General features: G+C 37.6%; 1 pseudogene; it reads right to left on the bottom strand.

Annotated features, from left to right (window-relative positions):
- Window positions 1-8,934: 8,934 nt before the first annotated feature.
- LOC121030050 (high mobility group protein B1-like) lies at window positions 8,935-20,204 on the bottom strand (annotated as a pseudogene).
- Between the last annotated feature and the right edge of the window lie 601 nt (window positions 20,205-20,805).

Genomic DNA, 20,805 nt, shown 5'->3' with positions numbered 1-20,805 from the left:
CCGAACTCATAGATATTGCAGGTGTAATGTGGTAAAAAAAAAATTTCCTGGGCTTTGTTTCATAGTTTCAGGATAGCAAAAGAGAGGCTTTTAGAAGTTCAGTTCAAGATTCCTTATGAAAACTTCCAGGCAGAAGTTAATGTGGTGGTCTTAGTACTGTTCAATACCATATGACTACAGATTTGTGAAGCAATCTCAAGGAGGCCTGTATGGTTAATTAATACTTGTTGCATCTTTATAAATAATTAAGCCAAAACTACTGAGACTAGCTCTGTTTTATGTGTACAAAAATAAATTTTGAGATTATTATGATTATAAAGGGGGTAAGGGAGATCGTTAGAGAAAATCTTTGAATTGGGCAAAAAAAAAGAGATTACTGGGTTTATTTTCAATAAATACTGGGTGTTGTCTAGTGTACCTTCCCAAGTTATCTTTTTCTACAGGGTTTTTCACCTTTTCTTTTTTTAATAGTGTTTATTTATCTATTTTGAGAGAGAGGGAGAGGGTGAGCACAGGGAAGGGGCAGAGAGAGAGAGAGAGAGAGAGAGACAGAGAGAGAGGGAGAGAGAATCCCAAGCAGGCTCCATGCTGTCAGTGCAGAGCCCCATGCATAGCTTGAACCCACAAACCATGAGATCATGATCTGAGCTGAAATCAAGAGTTGGATACTTAACCAACTGAGCCACCCAGGCACCCCCACCTTTTATTTTCTTTAAATGAGCGATTTCACAACTCTGCAATTGTAGAAAACAGTAATTCAAATGTATTTTTTAAATCACAAATAAGAGGGGAGAAGTAACAACAAACATCACAGAAATCTAAACAATTATAAGAGAATATTACAAAAAAACTATATGCCAACAAATTGGACAACTAGAAGAAATGGATAAAATCCTAGAAATGTATAACTTACCAAAACTGAGACAGCAAGAAATAGAAAATTTGAACAAACTGATTACCAGCAAAGAAATTGAATCAGTAATCAAAAAACTCCCAACAAACAAAAGCCCAGGACCAGATGGCTTCACAGATGAATTCTACAAAACATTTAAAGAAGAGTTAATATCTATTCTCCTCATACTATCCCAAATAGTAGAAAGGGAAGGAAAACTTCCAAATTCATTCTATGAGGCCAGTATCACCCCGATACCAAAACCAGATAAAGACACCACAAAAAAACGGAACTACAGTCCATTATCTGTGATGAATGTAAATAACAAAAATCCTCCACAAAATATTAGCAAACTGAATCCAATAATAAAAAACTATTTAAAAATTTAATAAAATTAATAAAATAATTATTCACCACAATTAAGTAGGATTTATTCCTGGGTTGCAAAGGTGGTTCAATAGTTTCAAGTCAATCAAACAAGATGTCACATCAATAAGAGAAAGGATAAGAACCATATGATCATTTCAATAGACTCAGAAAAGCATTTGACAAAGTACAACATCCATTCTTGATAAAAACCCTCCATGTAACAAAGGCCATATAGGACAAACCTATAGCTAACATCGTCTTCAATAGGAAAAACCGTGACCCTTTCCCCTAAGGTCAGGAACAAGACAAGGATGTCCATTCTCAGCACTTTTATTCAACATAGTACTGGAAGTCCTAGCCACAGCAATCAGACAACAAAAAGAAACAAAACGCAACCAAATTGGTAAGGAATAAGTAAAACTTTCACTTTTTGCAGATGTCATGGTACTATATCTAGCAAACCCAAAAGACTCTACCCAAAAACTGCTAGAATTGATAAATGAATTCAGTAAAGTCGCAGGATACAAAATCAGTGTTAAAAAATCTGTTGCATTTCTATACACCAATAATGAAGCATCAGAAAGAGAAATTAAGAAAATAATCCCATTTACAATTGCACCAAAAATAATAAGATACTTAGGAATAAACCTAACTAAAGAGCTGAAAGACCTGTATTCTGAAAACTATACAACACTGGTGAAAGAAACTGAAGATGATACAAAGACATAGCAAGATGTCCATGCTCATGGATTTGAAGAAAAATATTGTTAAAAAGTCTATACTACACAAAGCCATCTACAGATTTAATGCAATCCCTTCCAACATACCACTAGCATTTTTCACACAACCAGAACAAACAATCTTAAAATTTGTATGGAACCACAAAAGATCCTGAATAGCCAAAGCAATTTTGAAAAAGAAAAAGCTGGAGGCATCACAATTCTGGACTTCAAGTTATATTACAAAGCTGTAGTAATCAAAACAGTATGGTATTGGCATGAAAATAGACATATAGATCAACAGAACAGAGTATAGAACCCAGAAATAAACTCACAATTATATGGCCAATTAATCTTTGATAAAGCAGGAAAGAATATCCAATGGGAAAAAGACAGTCTCTTCAACTAATGGTGTTGGGAAAACTGCAACATGCAAAAGAATGAACCTGGACCACTTTATTACACCATACACAAAAATAAATTCAAAATGGATTAAAGACCTGTTGTGAGACCTGAAATCATGAAAATCCTAGAAAAGAGCATAGGCAGTAATTTCTCTGACATTAGCCATAGCAACTTTTTCCTAGATAAGTCACCTGACACAAGGGAAGCAAAAGCAAAAATAAACTATTGGGACTACATCAAAATAAAAAGCTTCTGCACAGTGAAGGAAATGATCAGCAAAACCAAAAAGCAACCTGTGGAATGGGAGAAGATATTTTTAAATGACATATCTGATAAAGGGTTTAGTATCCAAAATGTATAAAGAACTTATAAAACCCAATACCCCAAATCCAAAAAATCCAATTAAAAAATGGGAAGAAGACATGAACAGATGTTTCTCCAAAGAAGACATACGGATGTGGGAATGCAAGCTGGTGCAGCCACTCTGGAAAACAGTATGGAGGTTCCTCAAAAAACTAAAAATAGAACTACCCTACAACCCAGCAATTGCACTACTAGGCATTTACCCACGGGATACAGGTGTGCTGTTTTGAAGGGACACATGCACCCCCATGTTTATAGCAGCACTATCAACAATAGCCAAAATATGGAAAGAGCCCAAATGTCCATCGATGGATGAATGGATAAAGAAGATGTGGTATATATATATATATATATATATATATATATATATATATACACACACACACACACATACATACAATGGAGTATTACTTGGCAATCAAAAAGAATGAAATCTTGCCATTTGCAACTATGTGGATGGAACTGGAGGGTATTATGCTAAGTGAAATTAGTCAGAGAAAGACACAAATCATATGACTTCACTCATATGAGGACTTTAAGAGACAAAACAGATGAACATAAGGGAAGGGAAACAAAAATAATGTAAAAACTGGGAGGGGGACAAAACAGAAGAGACTCATAAATATGGAGAACAAACTGAGGGTTGTTGGAGGGGTTGCAGGAGGGGGGATGGGCTAAATGGGTAAGGGACATCAAGGAATCTACTCCTGAAATCATTGTTTCACTATATGCTAACCAATTTGGATGTAAATTTTAAAAAATAAAAAATAAAATAAAAAAAAATGACAGATGGCTGACACATGAAAAGATGCTCAACATCACTTATTATCAGGGAAATGCAAATCAAAACAACAATGAGCTATCACCTCACCCCTGTCAGAATGGTTAAAATAAAAAACACAAGAAACAACAGATGTTGGTGAGGATGTGGAAGAAAAACAAAACAAAACAAAAAAACCCCTCTTGCTCTGTTGGTGGGAATGCCCACTGGTGCAAGCACTCTGGAAAACTATATGGAGTTTTCTCAAAAAGTTAAAAATAGGACTACCCTATGATCCAGCAATCACACTAGTGGGTATTTACCCAAAGAAGACGGGTAACACTAATTTAAAGGTATACATGCATCCCTATGATGCAGCATTATAGCAGCATTATTTACAATAGCCAAGACATAGAAGCAGGCCCTGTGTCCGTTAATTGATGAATGCATAAAGAAGATGTGGTTTATACACACAGTGGGATATTACTCAGCCATAAAAAAGAATGAAATCTTGCCATTTTCAACAACATGGATGGAGCTAGAGAGTATAACGCTGACATAAGTCAGTTAAAGACAAGTATCATATGATTTCACTGGTGTGGAATTTCAGAAAGAAAACAAATGAGCAAAGGGGAAAAAGAGACAGAGAGAGAGAAAAACCAAGAAACAGACTCTTAACTAAAGGGAACGAGCTAATGATTATCAGAGGGAAGGTGGGTGAGGGGATAAGTCAAATAGGTGATAGGAATTAAGGAATGCACTTGTGATGAGTACTGGGTGATTAAAATAAACTTAAATTTTTTTTTTCTAGTAGAGGTCAATTTTGCATCTATTAGTGAATTCATTTTAGCATTTTTTAAAAAAAGACTTTATTTTTAAGTAATCTCTACATTCAACGTAGGGCTCGAAGCCACAGCCCTGAGATCAAGAGTCGCATGCTCCACCAACTGAGTCAGCCAGGCGCCGCCATTTCAGCATTCTTGATTGCTTATATGGATGCCTGCTCTTTGGCTTCTCCTTTGAACTGGTTGTAACATCTTAATCATTCTCTCACTAATTAGTATGTTAAGTGAAATATTTGATACATATTTATTGTACATATTTGCACAAGAGTCATGATTTTACCTTTGTCACAATGTGCTGGGACAATGAATTAGAAAATCTTTTTTTTTCTTTCTTTTTATTGAGCATAGTTGATGCATGTTACAGTAGTTTCAGGTGTACAGCATAGTGATTTGACGAGTTTATACATCATGCTATGCTTTCTGCAAGTGTAGCTACCATCTGTTATCATATAATGCTATCACAATATTATTGACTGTATTTCTTATGCTGTACCTTTTATTCCCATGACTTATTCATTCCATAACTGGAAGCCTATATCTCCCAATCCTCTTTACCCAGAAAGTGTTTCTTTTGTCTTAAGTAATTGTTCGGGAATTGTGCTGTATGCTGGTAAGAAGTTTATTCTAAGGAATGACTTTAGTAGGAATTATCTAGCAGTGTCGGAGGAGGAAAGTGCCATCTGTGCCTGTGATAGTACACACAAAAACCTGGGCACAAGTCAACTTTTGAGACATGAGATATAACCATGCTGGTATTAGCATGGTATTGGAGTGATGTGCAGTTTGGTGCAGTTTGCGTGTTTAAGTTAGCAGATGGAATATACTCAGTGGGAACTTCTTTGGGACCTTGAGTTGATCTAGTCCCAAAGCTGGCAGCACAGATATGTCGTTCTTAACAAGCTTACATACCCATACATTTGATGGATTAGGCTATGATCCAGAAAATGTAAGATGCAAGAAAATGTTTCGTAAGAGATTGTTTACATTTTTCTGGTTAAAGAGGGAGATTAACACGTTTGAAGCAGGAATGTTTCCTTACAGAGGGATTTTATTTTATTTTATTTTATTATTTTATTTTATTTTATTTTATTTTATTTTATTTTAATTTTATTTTTTCATGAAAAAAGATAATTTTTCATTTTATTTATTTAAAAATTTTTTTTAATATGAAATTTATTGTCAAATTGGTTTCCATACAACACCCAGTGCTCATCCCAACAGGTGCCCTCCTCAATGCCCATCACCCACTTTCCCCTCCCTCCCACCCCCCCCATCAACCCTCAGTTTATTCTCAGTTTTTAAGAGTCTCTTATGCTTTGGCTCCCTCCCTTTATTTTATTTTCCTTCCCCTCCCCCATGGTCTTCTGTTAAGTTTCTCAGGATCCACATAAGAGTGAAAACGTATGGTATCTGTCTTTCTCTGTATGACTTATTTCACTTAGAATCACACTCTCCAGTTCCATCCACGTTGCTACAAAAGGCCATATTTCATTCTTTCTCATTGCCAAGTAGTATTCCATTGTATATATAAACCACATTTTCTTTATCCTTTCATCAGTTGATGGACATTTAGGCTCTTGTTGAAATTTGGCTATTGTTGAAAGTGCTGCTATAAACATTGGGGTACAAGTGCCCCTATGCATCAGCACTCCTGTAACCCTTGGGTAAATTCCTAGCAGTGCTATTGCTGGGTCATAGGGTAGATCTATTTTTAATTTTTTGAGGAACCTTCACACTTTTCCAGAGTGGCTGCACCAGTTTGCATTCCCACCAACAGTGCAAGAGGGTTCCCATTTCTCCACATCCTCTCCAGCATCTATAGTCTCCTGATTTGTTCATTTTAGCCACTCTGACTGGTGTGAGGTGATATCTGAGTGTGGTTTTGATTTGTATTTCCCTGATGAGGAGCGACGTTGAGCATCTTTTCATGTGCCTGTTGGCCATCTGGATGTCTTCTTTAGAGAAGTGTCTATTTATGTCTTCTGCCCATTTCTTCACTGGATTATTTGTTTTTCGGGTGTGGAGTTTGGTGAGTTCTTTATAGATTTTGGATACTAGCCCTTTGTCCGATATGTCATTTGCAAATATCTTTGCCCATTCTGTCGGTTGCCTTTTAGTTTTGTTGTTTCCTTTGCAGTGCAGAAGCTTTTTATCTTCATGAGGTCCCAATCGTTCATTTTTCTTACAGAGGGATTTTAACTAAACAGAGGAAGTATAGAATGTTTTGGGGTAGGTGAAAGAGATTCTTGAATAGATTAAAGTTGGCTACTGGTTAAGAAAACAATACAAATTCCTGTACTGTTTGTGCTCATGGTCATTCTCTGGATCCTATACAACATAAAGTCTAAGGTTGGAGAGGGGAATGGAAGATAATGTTATACTGTACTGCTTTGGAGCTTTTGGTTGGGGATATTAATCAAAAGGTAATAAAATCAAGGTAACCTGAATAGAGCCTTTGTACTCAAAACTCATTCTGACAGAGAGGAGGACAGAAACTTTGGGAGTCGGTACATGATGTACAAGTAGCTAAAGGGTGGCAGAGTATTGTTTGTGGAAGTAATTCTCAGAAGAATAAAGAGTTGGTGAATTTGAACTTGTATTACTTTTTAAAAATTTTTTATTACAAAAATTTTTAATGCTTATTTATTTTTGAGAGACAGAAAGTGAGACAGAGTGCAAGCAGGGGAGAGGCAGAGAGAGAGGGAGACACAGAATCTGAAGCAGGCTCTGGGCTCAGAGCTGTCAGCACAGAGCCCAGTGCAGGGCTTGAACTCACTAACTGCTAGATCATGACCTGGGCCGAAGTCGGATGCCCAATTGACTGAGCCACCCAGACGCTCTAGAACTTGTATTACTTTTGAAAAAAAAAAGGAAGAGAGGGGAAAAAAAGGAGCTGAATCAGTATCCAAGTTTTGTCACCTTTTGGCACTCTGGCCAGAAAGTGTAAAAGACTCAGGAATTTCTTTAGAGTAGATGGTAAGGCTTGACCTGTCCCAAGTGCATAGAAAGTTGGGGAACTGGAGGTTTGTAATATCTGTAATTATTTTCTATCCTCATCTCTGATTGATTGAATGTTGCTACCAGGGACATTAATTCCTCTGCCCTTTTGGCCTGTGCCTGTGTGTGGATTGAGCAAACTTTTCAAACTTTAGAAAGCAGTGGGCAGAAAAGTAGAGAAACATGGGGCTGGTGGTTGAGGAGGGGTGGCTTCAGCATGCACAGAAGTTTCTATCACAGCTGAAAATGAAATAAGAAGAGGGACAAGGGGGTACCAAAGTATCTCCTACAATAGCTTAAGTGGGTGATTCCATCCTGTGTTCTAGGAGTGGGAATATGATTTAACTGGAAAATCAAAATATTGCATTCTCCCTTCCCCCAAATATTACATCTCTGAGGTGATTGGTTTAGGAATGGGCATGTCACCCATTTACACTAAACAGAGTCAGAAGTTTTGTTTGTCTACAGTGAAAAAGAAGCTTTCTTATTTGTTGGACAAGAAGCAGTAGAACAGTAAGCTTAGAGATGCTGATTGCCATCTTGCTATGAGGTGGAATAAATCTCCATGTAGAAAGCAACATACAGGAAAGAAAAGTTGAGAGATGGATCAAGAACAGGTCATATTGACATCATTTGAGTGTGGAATCCAGAAAGAAGGCCCTAAGTCTCATTTACATAGTCAGGAATTCCCTCTTCCTCCTCGCTCACTTTTCCCCATTCGCAACTCAGTTTTCATTGCTTATAATAGAAAGAAACATGACAGACACAGAATCTTTTCCCAATTGGGTAGGGCTTTAAAGAATGAATGAGAGGTCAAGAATGTCTGTTAGTAGAAAGGAGACCATCTTGTAACTATGGGACCTGGACTTTTTCTGTCAATCAATTAAGTCAAGACCCTGCTGAGTTGTAAAATCTATTCTTGTCCACCTGCAAATTTCCTTCCCTTCCCTGTCACTGTAGCATCAGGTCATTTGATTGCCACTTGGATTTTTTGTTTCTGGTCCTTTTTTGTGGAACTTGACTGTGCATTAAAAAATGTTTATTACATTTGTCTACTATTTCTAAATGTTTGTAGCAGAAAAGTTTTCTGTTTGTCTTATTTTGCTGAGACCATTATTTTTCTCTTAATAAAAATTTGTATTTATTTAGAAATATTCAGAATGTCAACAAAATAGCTGCAACATTTTTTTTGTAATTACAAAGTGGTATTCAGTTAATAGAACAACAATTATTTCACATAAGCTGCATCAGAGACAACTGAAGATCAAAAAACTACCATCCCCCTACATAAGTAGTTTCTACCATGTACCAGTAAGAACCTGCTTTAAATTTCCATACCGATTTTTAAAAAAAATTTTTTTAAACGTTTATTTATTTTTGAGACAGAGACAGAGCATGAACGGGGGAGGGGCAGAGAGAGAGGGAGACACAGAATCGGAAGCAGGCTCCAGGCTCTGAGCCATCAGCCCAGAGCCCCACGCGGGGCTCGAACTCATGGTCGGTGAGATCGTGACCTGAGCTGAAGTCGGACGCTTAATCGACTGAGCCACCCAGGCGCCCCATGAATTTCCATACCGATTTTAACCCCTGTACTGTACCAGACAAAGTTAGTGGTTACTGGAAATACATCCAGAACAGGGCTACCTAAAGACACACTTGGTAGTGTGTTAACTATACAAAAAAGGACACTGTACAGTTTAAAAACAAATCTTACACAGCCTTACATTTCAATTTTTTTTCTTTAAAAGGTATTAGTTGTGTACAAGGGGGTTAAATGTTTTGTAGACAAGAAAAAGAAAACTGCATTAGAACCAACTTATTCATCATCATCATCTTCTTCATCTGCATTTTCTTCATCTTCTTTCTCCTCATCTCCTTCATCTTCCTTGTCTTTCTCCTTTTCTTTCTTCTTCTCACTTTTTTTGGCCTTGATGACTTCCATTTTTGCTGCTGCATCAGGTTTTCCTTTAGCTCAGTATGCAGCAATATCTTTTCCATAGTTTTCTTCAGCTTAGCAGCCTTCTTTTCGTAAGGCTGCTCGTCATCTGTTGCAGTGTTATTATTCCACATCTCTCCCAGTCTCTTTGCAATGTCACCAATGTCACCAATGGATAGGCCAGGATGTTCTCCTTTGATTTTGGGGTGATTCTCAGAACAAAACAAGAAAAAGGCCAGAGGAGACCTCTTGGGTGCCTTGGGATCCTTGAAATTCTTTTTTGTTTCCTCTGTAAGGGGGGCAGGTAATAAGTTTTCATTTCTCTTTTGTAATGGGCCTTGTCTGCCTTTTTCATGTCTTTAACTTTTCTTTCTGTTTAGCAGACATAGTCTTCCACCTCTCTGAGCACTTCTTAGAAACTCTGAGAAGCTGACTGAAGCATCTGGGTTCTTCTTCTTGTGCTCCCCCCAGAGTTTGCATAAATAATGCACATGATGGGCATTGAGGAGGGCACCTGTTGGGATGAGCACTAGGTGTTGTATGGAAACCAATTTGAAAATAAATTTCATATAAAAAAATGCACATGATGACAGTTGCATCTTGGCTTCTAAGGATCTCCTCTGTCCATGTTTATTTTCCTCAGTGAGGCACAGAGTCACCAGGTGCCTGTCTGGCTCTCACTTACCACAGCACTGTCTCTATACAACTCATTGTATACTGCAATGGCTATGAGACCACTATTTATTAATTGATTTATTCATTCACTTTGTAGTAGATGCCACTGATAGCTTCTTCACATCCCCTTGGCTCAACTAAATTCACCTAGAGCAGCACACAGTTTTTGACACTATGTCTGTCACTGTTTTTCTTTCTGAGCGCTTTCCTCTGTACCAAAAGTGCTTGTTCCAGTGAAAGCAGAGGTGACTCTACCTTCCTTGTTCTCTGGTGGGATGCTTTTTGAAGTCTATTTTGTCCAATATTAATATAGCCACTCTAGTCTTCTCATGATTATTATTTGTATGGCATATCTTTTCCTTCCATTTCCTTTCAACCTGTGCCTTTATATTTAATGTGTATCTCCTGTAGACAGAAGATTGTTGGGTCTTACTTTTTTATTCATTTTAGCAATCTGTGCCTTTTAATTGGAGTATTTAGTTCATTAACAGTTAATGTAATTATTGATGTGGTTGGACTTAGGGATGCTATTTTATTATTTTCTGTTTGTGTTCTCTATTATTCCTCTGTTCTTCCTTGTCTGCCTTTTTTCGATTATTTGAATATTAAAAAAAATTTTATTTTAGTGCTCCTGGGTGGTTCAGGTGGTTAAGCATCCAACTTCAGTTCAGGTCATGATCTCACAGCCTGTGAGTTCAAGCACTGCATCACGCTCTGTGCTGACAGCTTGGAGCCTGGAGCCTGCTTCAGATTCTGTGTCTGCTTTTCTTTCTGCCCCTGCCCACTTGCATTCTGTCTCTCACTCTCTCTCTCTTTCTGAAAAATAAATAAACATTAAAGGGATGCCTGGGTGGCTCAGTTGGTTTAGCATCAGACTTCAGCTCAGGTCATGATCTCATTGTTCGTGAGTTTGGGCCCCATGATGGGCTCTATGCTGACAGCTCAGAGACTGGATCCCACTTCAGATTTTGTGTTTACCTCTCTCTCTGCCCTCCCCCTGCTCACACACACTCTCTCTCTCTCAAAAATAAATAAACATAAAAAAATTTAAATAAACACTAAAAAAATGTATAAAAAATTTATTTTCTTAACAACTTTTTGGCTAGACCTCTTTGCATTGTATATGTATATATATATATGTATATTATATATGTATATATGTGTGTGTATATATATATATATTATATAAATAGGTCATGATATATAGGTATCTGCTTGACATAAAAATGTCAAAACCGGGGTGCCTGGATGGCTCAGTTGGTTGAATATTCAACTCTTGGTTTTGGCTCAGGTCATGATCTTATGGTTTGTGAGGTCAGGCCCCACATTGGGCTCCAGCATGGAGCCTGCTTGGGATTCTCTCTTTCTTGCTCTTTCTGCCCCTACCACACTTGCTGTCTCTCTCTGTCAAAGAAAATAAATTAAAACTTAAAAAAAAATGTAGTACCCATGCAACTTTATAGATCCTTTTCCATGTTTTATGCTACAGATGTTGTAAGATTTACATCTATATATATTATAAATTGCACAAGACAATATTATATTTGCTTAAGAGAGTCATTTTTTAAATGTGTGTTTATTTATATTTATTTATTTATTTATTTATTTATTTATTTATTTATTTTTAAAGGTTCTGGACTCACTCACCACCAGATTCTTTTTTTTTTTTTAATTTTTTTTAACGTTTATTTATTTTTGAGACAGAGAGAGACAGAGCATGAATGGGGGAGGGTCAGAGAGAGAGGGAGACACAGAATCTGAAACAGGCTCCAGGCTCTGAGCTGTCAGCACAGAGCCCGACGCGGGGCTTGAACTCACAGACCGCGAGATCATGACCTGAGCCGAAGTCGGACGCTTAACCGACTGAGCCACCCAGGCGCCCCAATGTATGTTTATTTATTTTGAGAGAGAGAGAAAGCATGAGGGGAGGGGCAGACAGAGAGGGAGAGAGAGAATCCAAGCAGGCTGTGCATTGTCAGCACAGAGCCCGATGTGGGGCTCCATTTCATGACCGTGAGAACTTGACCTGAGCTGAAATCAAGAGTCAGATGCTTAGCTGACTGAGCCACCCAGGTGTCCCAATAGTCCTATGTTTTAAAAGAAGAAAAATAGTCTCATATTTATCTATAGTAATCATTTCTGAAGCTCCTTATTTCTTCTTGAAGATTTGAGTTTCCACTGGTTTCACTTTTTTTTAGCCCACAGAAATTTAGTTTTACTTTTTTTTTTTTTTTGCATTTCTTGTAGTACAGTTCTTTCAGTTTTCTGTTACATGAAAATATCTTTATTTTAACTTTATACTTGAAAGACATTTTCAAGTATATCAAGAAAGATATAGACTTATGAATTGATAGTTTTTTTTTCTTTCAGCACTTTAAACATTGTTTTACTGTCTTCTGATCTCTATAAGTTTCTGATGAGAAGTCAGTTCATAGTCAAATAGTTATGCCCCTATTGGCAATGTATCATTGTTTTTCTGACTGCTTTAAAAATTTTCTCTTTATCATTGCTTTTTAGCAGCTTGCCTATGATGTGTCCGGGTGTGGTTTTCTTTGCATTTCTCCTGTTGAGCATCTTGAATCTGTAAATTTTTGCCCTTTACTAAATTTGGAAGATTTTGGCTATTATATTTCAAATATTTTTTCTCCCCTTCTCTTTCTGTGCTTTCCTTTGGGGATTCTGATTCATGTATGTTAGACTTCTGTTATTGTCCTAAAGTGTTTTTAGATTTGATAATATAAAACAAAAAAATTTTTGTCCTTCAGATTGGATAATTTCTATTGACCTATCTTCAAGTTCACTTATTCTTTCTTCTATCATATCCAATGTGATGTTAAGCCTGCTCATTGAGATTTTATTTTCAAAATTGCATTTTTATCAGTTCATGATTTTTCTTCTGGTTCCTTTTAAAAATAGTTTCTAGGGGCGCCTGGGTGGCGCAGTCAGTTAAGCGTCCGACTTCAGCCAGGTCACAATCTCGCGGTCCGTGAGTTCGAGCCCCGAGTCAGGCTCTGGGCTGATGGCTCAGAGCCTGGAGCCTGCTTCCGATTCTGTGACTCCCTGTCTCTCTGCCCCTCCCCCCTTCATGCTCTGTCTCTCTCTGTCCCAAAAATAAATAAACGTTGAAAAAAAAATTTTTTAAAAAAAGTTTCTATTTTTTATGCTGCGATTCTTTGTTTTTATTAATACAGGAATATTTTCTTTTATTTCAATGAGCAGAACTATAAAATCTGCTTTAAAATTCATGTCTGCTAATTTGAACATCTAGATCATTTTGGGATTGGTCTTGGTTAATAATCTTGTCTGTTGAAAATGGGCCACACTTCTCTGATTTTTTATAAATTGAGCAATTTTGGATTATATCTTGGACATTGTAGAATGTTATGTAGTGAATACTCTATATTTCTCCAAAGATTGTTAATCATATTTTTAAGTGGAAAATTAACTGGCCAAATTTAAACTGTAAACACTTATTTCTTGGGCAGCAGCTCAAGTTTTTGTTCATTCCTTTTGTCCTTAGCTGAGGTATTGGATTCTGCCCCATTCATGTGTGGTTCAGAGACTTGGGCAGAGTTTATAAATGGAATTCAGGGCTCTTCCTTTCTGGTTGACTTATTTTTCCCAACTTACCAGGATCTGTGGCTGCTCTAAATGCCATCCTCTGATTTTCAGGCCAGAAAGACTGTTTTGTATTAGATTTTAGACACACTGTTTAGTGCTAATGTTACCCTGCTCTCAGGATAAAATCTGTAATGATGGGAAACTCATCTCTTTTGATCCTTCTTCCAAGTTTTGATTCTTCTAAAATCCACTTGTTCACTTTTTTGGTTCACTTTCCAGTGACTGCTTTCTTTTTTTTTTTTTTTTTTTTTTTTCGGTCTGGGGTTTGTTGTTGTTATTTGTGAAAGGGTTGGGCCTGATAGGAACTTACTTGACCATCTGATACATATTCCACATATACCTATCTTTGTGGGATTGAGCCCATTTCCCCAAATAGTAACCTAATCATTTTATTCACCTTTCTCATTCTCCACCTCATTTCCCCCACTTTGTTACACATGTTTCCTAAACTACCCACACCAAGTCTTTATCTCAGGGCCTAATTTAGAGGTGACATAAATTAAAACTCACTAATTTATTAAATTATTTGGTCATTCACATTATTTAATTTAATCCTTCCAACAGCCGTTAGAAGTACAGTGAGAAGAACTTAAGCATTATCTTTATTATATATGTGACTGAGTTCCAGTGAGATTATATTATGCCTATGATACTATATTCAGTAAGTGACGGAATCTAACTTCAAAGCTAAATGTGTCTGATTGTAGAATTTTACAGCATTGTGTGTTTTGGATTAGTTACCTTATCTCTCTTATTCTCATTTTCTCATATGTAAAATGGGGATAATAAAGTATGCTAACACATAGGATTATTGTGTTGGTTAGATGAGATATTGTGGATATAGGACATAGTACCTAAGAAATAATAGTTATTATATCAGTTGTCTTTCACTATGTGATAAGCAATCTCAAATTCTCGGCAGTTCACAATAATAAATATTTATTTCTTGTTCAGGTCCATACTGTCAGCTACTGGTTGGATGTTGTGATTGTTCTACAAACTGCAGGCTGAATTTCCTCCACATATCTCCTTATTTTAGGACCTAAACTAAAGGAAAACTTTATGTACAACATGCTTTTCTGAAGGTGGAGGGCACAGGAGGTAGGAGACTTTTGGAATATTGCAATTCCTTTAAAAGCTTCTGTTTGGAAGTGTTACATACCAACTATTTCATTGGTCAAAGCAAGTCAAACCCCAAGTCCACACGGGTGGGGGTGGGGGAAACATTTTATTAACAAAGGAGGGAGTGGTATACACTTGCATTTTCCGACAGCTGCAGTAGACGGTGAATCATAAAAAGACATGGCAAGGGTACAAGAGAGTATTTTATTAAATACCAAAAGAAGAGTTCATACAAAAGCTGCTATGGGCATTCAGACAGAGCTAATGTGTGAACCACAAGGACTAGGAAAGGTCTTATGAATGAGAGAGGGCTTGAGCTGGGTGTTGACAGATGCTTAGGATTTAGACAAAAGTCATTCAAAGCAGTTGTAGCAGGATGAGCAAAGTACAGAGGTGGACTAGTTTGGCCTTGTTATTGGGGGGCTTTTGGTGGGAGCAATCACTAAAGTTGGGCTGGACAGCCTGGCTGTCAGGCAAAAGACAAAAGGAAGACTTTTGGAAATTTTGAGCAAGATTCAGAATTCAAAGTTATGTTTCAGAAAGATTGGCCTGGCTATCCTGTAGGAGGGAAGCTGGATAGCAGGGAGTATTTTTCCAGCATTATACACAGCAGTTATTCTTCTTTCTTCAAAGTTGTACACTGGCTCTGTGAGACAAGTATATAACAAAAATGTGGTGAGCATGACAAATATTTCTTCAATGCACACTTGACTCCCACTAGTAAGAAAATGAAGATTGCCTTACTTGTTTTTCTCTGAATCTTCTGTTTGACCAAATAAAGAGCATGCTTTGGTAAGAGACATTACTTCCCACACAAAAACATAGAGTAACATGTCAGATAGACTGGATGGATGTACTATGCAACTTTGCAAACTGCATGAAAATATTTGTGCACTATCAGTTTATTTTGCTTTTGAAATAACCATGGAAAGACAATTTGACCACAATTTTCTGTTTTGCACTTAAAAAGAAAGAAACAGTTTTGAAAAATTTCCATCATTGAATTCCTTAGCAAAATACAATGCCCAGAAGCTTTTGGAAAGCAGTGACAGTGGCTGTGGTAAGATCCCTACCTATTATTATTTCATTATTTTTCTATTTTTATTGTTGTTTTTGACTCGTTAATGGCCTCTGATAAATATTTGTTGTGTTAACGTTGCTTTATTCTGGATTTGAAAATTAGTAACAGGTTCAGGTGAGATTATTTGATTTTCAAAATTGGATTTTTGACTTACCTAAGTGAAAAAAAAGTGATGTATGTGTTACCAATCACCTAGAAATTAAGATTTCTCTTCAGATCTATTGGGTCACCATTCTTTATGCCATGAGAATAAATACCTTCATAATTAATATGGTATGGAAAGTAGGTGTCACAGGAGAAAAGCACTTTAAAAAACTTTATAGATTAACATCTGCAATCTTTGAGTGTATAATTGAGGGAGAAGGCAGAGACTGGACATTTATTTAGCTTTTTCTTGTGCAGGCACTGCATTAAGTGTTTTACTCATTTACTGTGGCAGTAATTCTGTAAAGCCTTTATTATTGTTCCCATTTAACAAATGAGGAAACTCAGGTTCTGCAAGGTGAAGGAGACTGCTCATGACTTCACAGCTAGAGGCAGGTAAAGCCGGTACTCAATGTGTGGGTTTGGCCCTGTGACCAATCCCTTTCCACTACATGTTTTCCATATTGCGCCTCTCTCTTATTTCCTAATCCTGTGTAGGGACTTGGGTTCCACCTAGAGCCTACAATATCTATTTTAGTTAGTGGATGGTTTATGGTGTCAGTGATCTTGATTTTTATTATTCATATTAAGAATATTGAATTAGTACCATGAACCAGAGAATTACATTTATAATTTGGCACTTAAAATATTTACTTATTATAAAAACAATTTTATTATAGCAACAATAATCAGTAAAAAATGTTTGAGGGGCGCCTGGGTGGCTCAGTCAGTTGAGCCTCCAACTTTGGCTCAGGTCATGATCTTGCGGTCTGTGAGTTCGAGCCCCATGTCGGGCACTGTGCTGATAGCTCGGAGCCTGGAGCCTGCTCAGATACTGTCTCCCTCTCTCTCTGCCCCTCCCCCGCTCATGCTCTGTCTCTCTCTGTCAAAAATAAATAAACATTAAAAAATTTTTTAAAAATCTTTGAATACTACAGTAAATAATCTCCTGTTTGTCCATGTTCTCTTTTAGTTTTTGTCTATATGCATACACGGTTTGGAAACAGTTGTGTTCTTTAATTAAACATTTTAGGGCACCTGGGTAACTCAGTCGGTTGAGTGTCCAACTTTGGTTCAGGTCATGATCTCACAGTTCATGGGTTCAAGCCCCACATCAGACTCTGTGCTGACAGCTCAGAGCCTGGAGCCTCCTTTGAATTCTGTGTCTCCCTCTCTTTCTGCCCCTCCCCCATTCACGCCCTGTCTGTCTCTCTCTCGAAGATAAATAAACATTAAAAAAAATTTTAAAGCCATTTTAATAACTATTCCACTAAATGGACATATTATCATTCAGTAAAGCATACCTAGATTATTTAAATTTTAGGTTGTTTCAATTTTCTACTATACTGCAATTAGCTTTTAAATTAAGATATGGCTTTCTTTATTTCATTATGATTTCTTTAGGATATATTTCTAGTAGATATTAAGTTGAAGGGCAGCAGAATGAAAAATTAATACAGAATGTTTTATTTAAACAATATTTAAGCTTACTTGAATTGGAAGCCACACTGACAGTGTAATGTTGAAATGCTGCTTGTGTCAAGGGTCTCCAAGACCAACCTCAGATTTGATGATTTGCTAGAAAGGCTCACAGAACTCAGAAAGGCTGTTATATTCATGGCTATGGTTTATTACAGTGGAAGGATGAAGATTAAAATCAGCATTGAGAAAATACACATGGCTCAAGTCCAGGAATGAGCTTCTAGGTGTTGTCTTTTAGTGTAGTTGTAGTTGGATGCTCTTTTCTCCCATCAGTGACGTGTGACATGTGCAAAGTAGTGAACCAGGGAAACTTTCCTGAGCCTTGGTATCCAGTATTTTTCTTTGGGATCAGTCAATTGGGGATTAGTATTTTTATGTGGGGATCCAGCCTCACAAAGGCCAAACTGATGCAACATGGCCCAAGGCCTGAGGTATATAAAAACCCTCTCATCTGGCAGGATATCCCAAGGCAGAAGTAATTTTCCAGGGCCATCAAGGGATTGCCCTTTCTTTGGAATGGGCAGGGTTGAGTAACAACCCAAGCCTGCTGAATTAACCTTTTACTGCATAGGGATGTAGAAATATTTCAAGAAACAGGATTTAAAAATCATGGTATTATAATGTTAAAGGAGATTAATTATTAGTCCAAATTTTACTTTTCACAGACTGGGTAGCTGTGGCTCAGAGCAGTTAAATTATTGACCCATCGCTCTGCTAGTTAGTAGTAACAGACAAAATGCATAAGGATTAAGTGGGAGGTTTTTAATTATCTAAAACATTTTGGAAATGTATACTGTTAAACATTTTTCTTATTAAAATTCTATCCTATTTGTTCTCAGCTTTTAGAATGTAGAAATAATGCCTGTGGTGCTTCTTTCTTTCTTTTTTTAAAAAAGAAAAAAAATTTAACATTTATTTATTTTTGAGAGAGTGAGTGAGGGGCAGAGAGAGAGGGAGACACAGAATCTAAAGCAGGTTCCAGGCTCTGAGCTGTCAGCACAGAGCCTGACATGGGGCTTGAACTCATGAACTATGAGATCATGACCTGACCCAAAGTCAGATGCTTAACCAACTGAGCCACTCAGGTGTCCCTGTGGTTCTTATTTCTAATGCAGCTATCTGTGACCCACCTTTAGAGATTCTCATTTGATAAATTTGGGTAGGACTCAGGATTTTGCATTTTTAACAAAGTACCCAGATAATTTCTGATGTTGGTGGACCTAGGACTACACTTTTATAAACTGATGACTGATAATCTTCCCACAACCCAAATTTGAAATCATGCCATTGTGTGTTTGTTTTTAAAGCTGGTGGCTCTCCACTTTCTACCTAATAGGTACCACTTTCTTCTGCCTGACGTTTCACTATTTTACTAACTTTCACAATATAGCCCCAAGTACCTTTTCTCTCATTATTCCCTGGAACCCTACCAGAACTGAGTTTGTACTACTTCCTGAATAGTTCGTATGCATTTTTACCTTTATAATTTGTTCCTGTTGTTTACTCACTGTAGTTATTACCTCTTTCTTTTGTTTTTGTCTGCCTGGTGTTCCTTTTCACCTTCATCTTAGGGAATCTGCCCTTATCTTGCTCCATGTGGTTGGTGGGGTTGGGGGTAGGCAGGCAGGAGTGATAGGGCTGTCAGTTACGTGTCAGCTTACTAGTGGACAGTGGGGTTGCACGTGACCCAAATCTGGCCAAATACAGTGTTCTGACCCTCAGGCCAGGTTTTGTTTTTTGTCTTTTGTTTTGTTTTGTTTTGTTTTGTTTTGTTTTGTTTTTACATGATCTGATCTGGGACAATCAGTAACCTTCTATGTGATATTACATATGGACACTAAAAGGGAGGTCCTCTGTTTTCTTTAATGTTGTTGAGCTGAGTAGTAGTTCTGGAGTTTCCGTGGCTGTATCCATCCTCTGTGACATGAAGGAAATCTGTCTCTAAATAGAAACACAGAGACCCTCATACAAAGAGAGGTACAGCCAAAATATGAAGAGAAATAGTAAACATAATCTGAGTTCTATTCCAGTGGTACCTGAGACCTGTTTCAAGTCTCCACAGCTACCCTTTCCGGGTATATGAACTAACAAATCCCTGGTTCCTATTTTTGTCCAACCATTGTTTAAAAAAATTTTTTTTTAATGTTTATTTATTTTTGATAGAGAGAGAGACAGAGTGCGAGCAGGGGTGCGAGTGGGGCAGAGATGGAGGAGACACAGAATCTGAAGCAGGATCCAGGCTCTGAGCTGTCAGCACAGAGCCCGACATGGGACTCAAACTCACAAACCATGAGATCATGACCTGAGCCAAAATAGGATGCTTAACCGACTGAACCACCCAGGTGCCCCTATTTTTCATAGACCGTTTTTTTTGTAAAGTTTTTTTTTAAATATTTATTTATTTTTGAGAGACAGAGAGTGAGTGGGAGAGGGGCAGAGAGAGAGGGAGACACAGAATCTGAAGCAGGCTGCAGGCTCTGAACTGTCAGCACAGAGCCCGACGCGGGGCTCAAACTCACAAACCGCAAGATCATGACCTGAGCCGAAGTCAGATGCCCAACTGACTGAGCCACCCAGGTGCCCCATAACCATTTTTTTTTTTAAACAATACGAATTTATTATTTTACAGTTCTGTAGGTCAGATGTCTACTGTGAGTTTCACTGAGCTAAAATCAAGGTGTCATTAAGGTTGCATTCCTTTCTGGAAGCTCTAGGGAAGAATTCTTTACCTTGCTCATTTAGATGCTTGGCAGAATTCAGTTCCTTGTAGGTGTGGATCGGAGCAGTCACCATTCCCAGCTGGCTATCAGCTGAGGCTGTTCCAAGCTTCTGTAGCTGTCCATGTGCCTTGGCTCATGAACCCCTCCATCTTCAAAGCCAGCATTTCTGCCTTCTCCTTTGCTCAATCAATTTTAAATTTAAATTTGAAATTTGTAATGATTGAGTTATATATGCATTTCCTCATTTAGTATGTTCTTGGTTCATCTCAAATGGGAAGTAGGACTGCTTGGCATATAGGAGTTGCTCAATAAATGGATTAATGGAAAACACTATGGATTGTATACTTTAGATTTCACAGCTTTTGCACTAAACATTTGTTGAATTTGGACAAGCCACTGAATCTCTGAATCAGTTTTCTCATCTACATACTGAGGAGGTTTAGTTAGGTGATTTCTAAGGTCATTATTAACTCAAAATCTTTTCATTTAGATATGCAATTTTGGGGGCACCTGTGTGGCACAGTCAGTTAAGCGTCTGACTTCGACTCAGGTCATGATCTCACAGTTTGTGAGTTCAAGCTCCACATCAGGCTCTGTACTGGTGGTTCAGAGCCTGCTTGGGATTCTCTCTCTCTGCCCCTCCCTAGCTGTACATAAAATAACTTTTATAGCTG

Source organism: Herpailurus yagouaroundi, unplaced genomic scaffold (genome assembly GCF_014898765.1).
Source record: "Herpailurus yagouaroundi ecotype Mexico unplaced genomic scaffold, PumYag 139, whole genome shotgun sequence".
NCBI lineage: Eukaryota > Metazoa > Chordata > Mammalia > Carnivora > Felidae > Herpailurus > Herpailurus yagouaroundi.
This window is presented reverse-complemented; position numbering and strand designations above follow the sequence as displayed.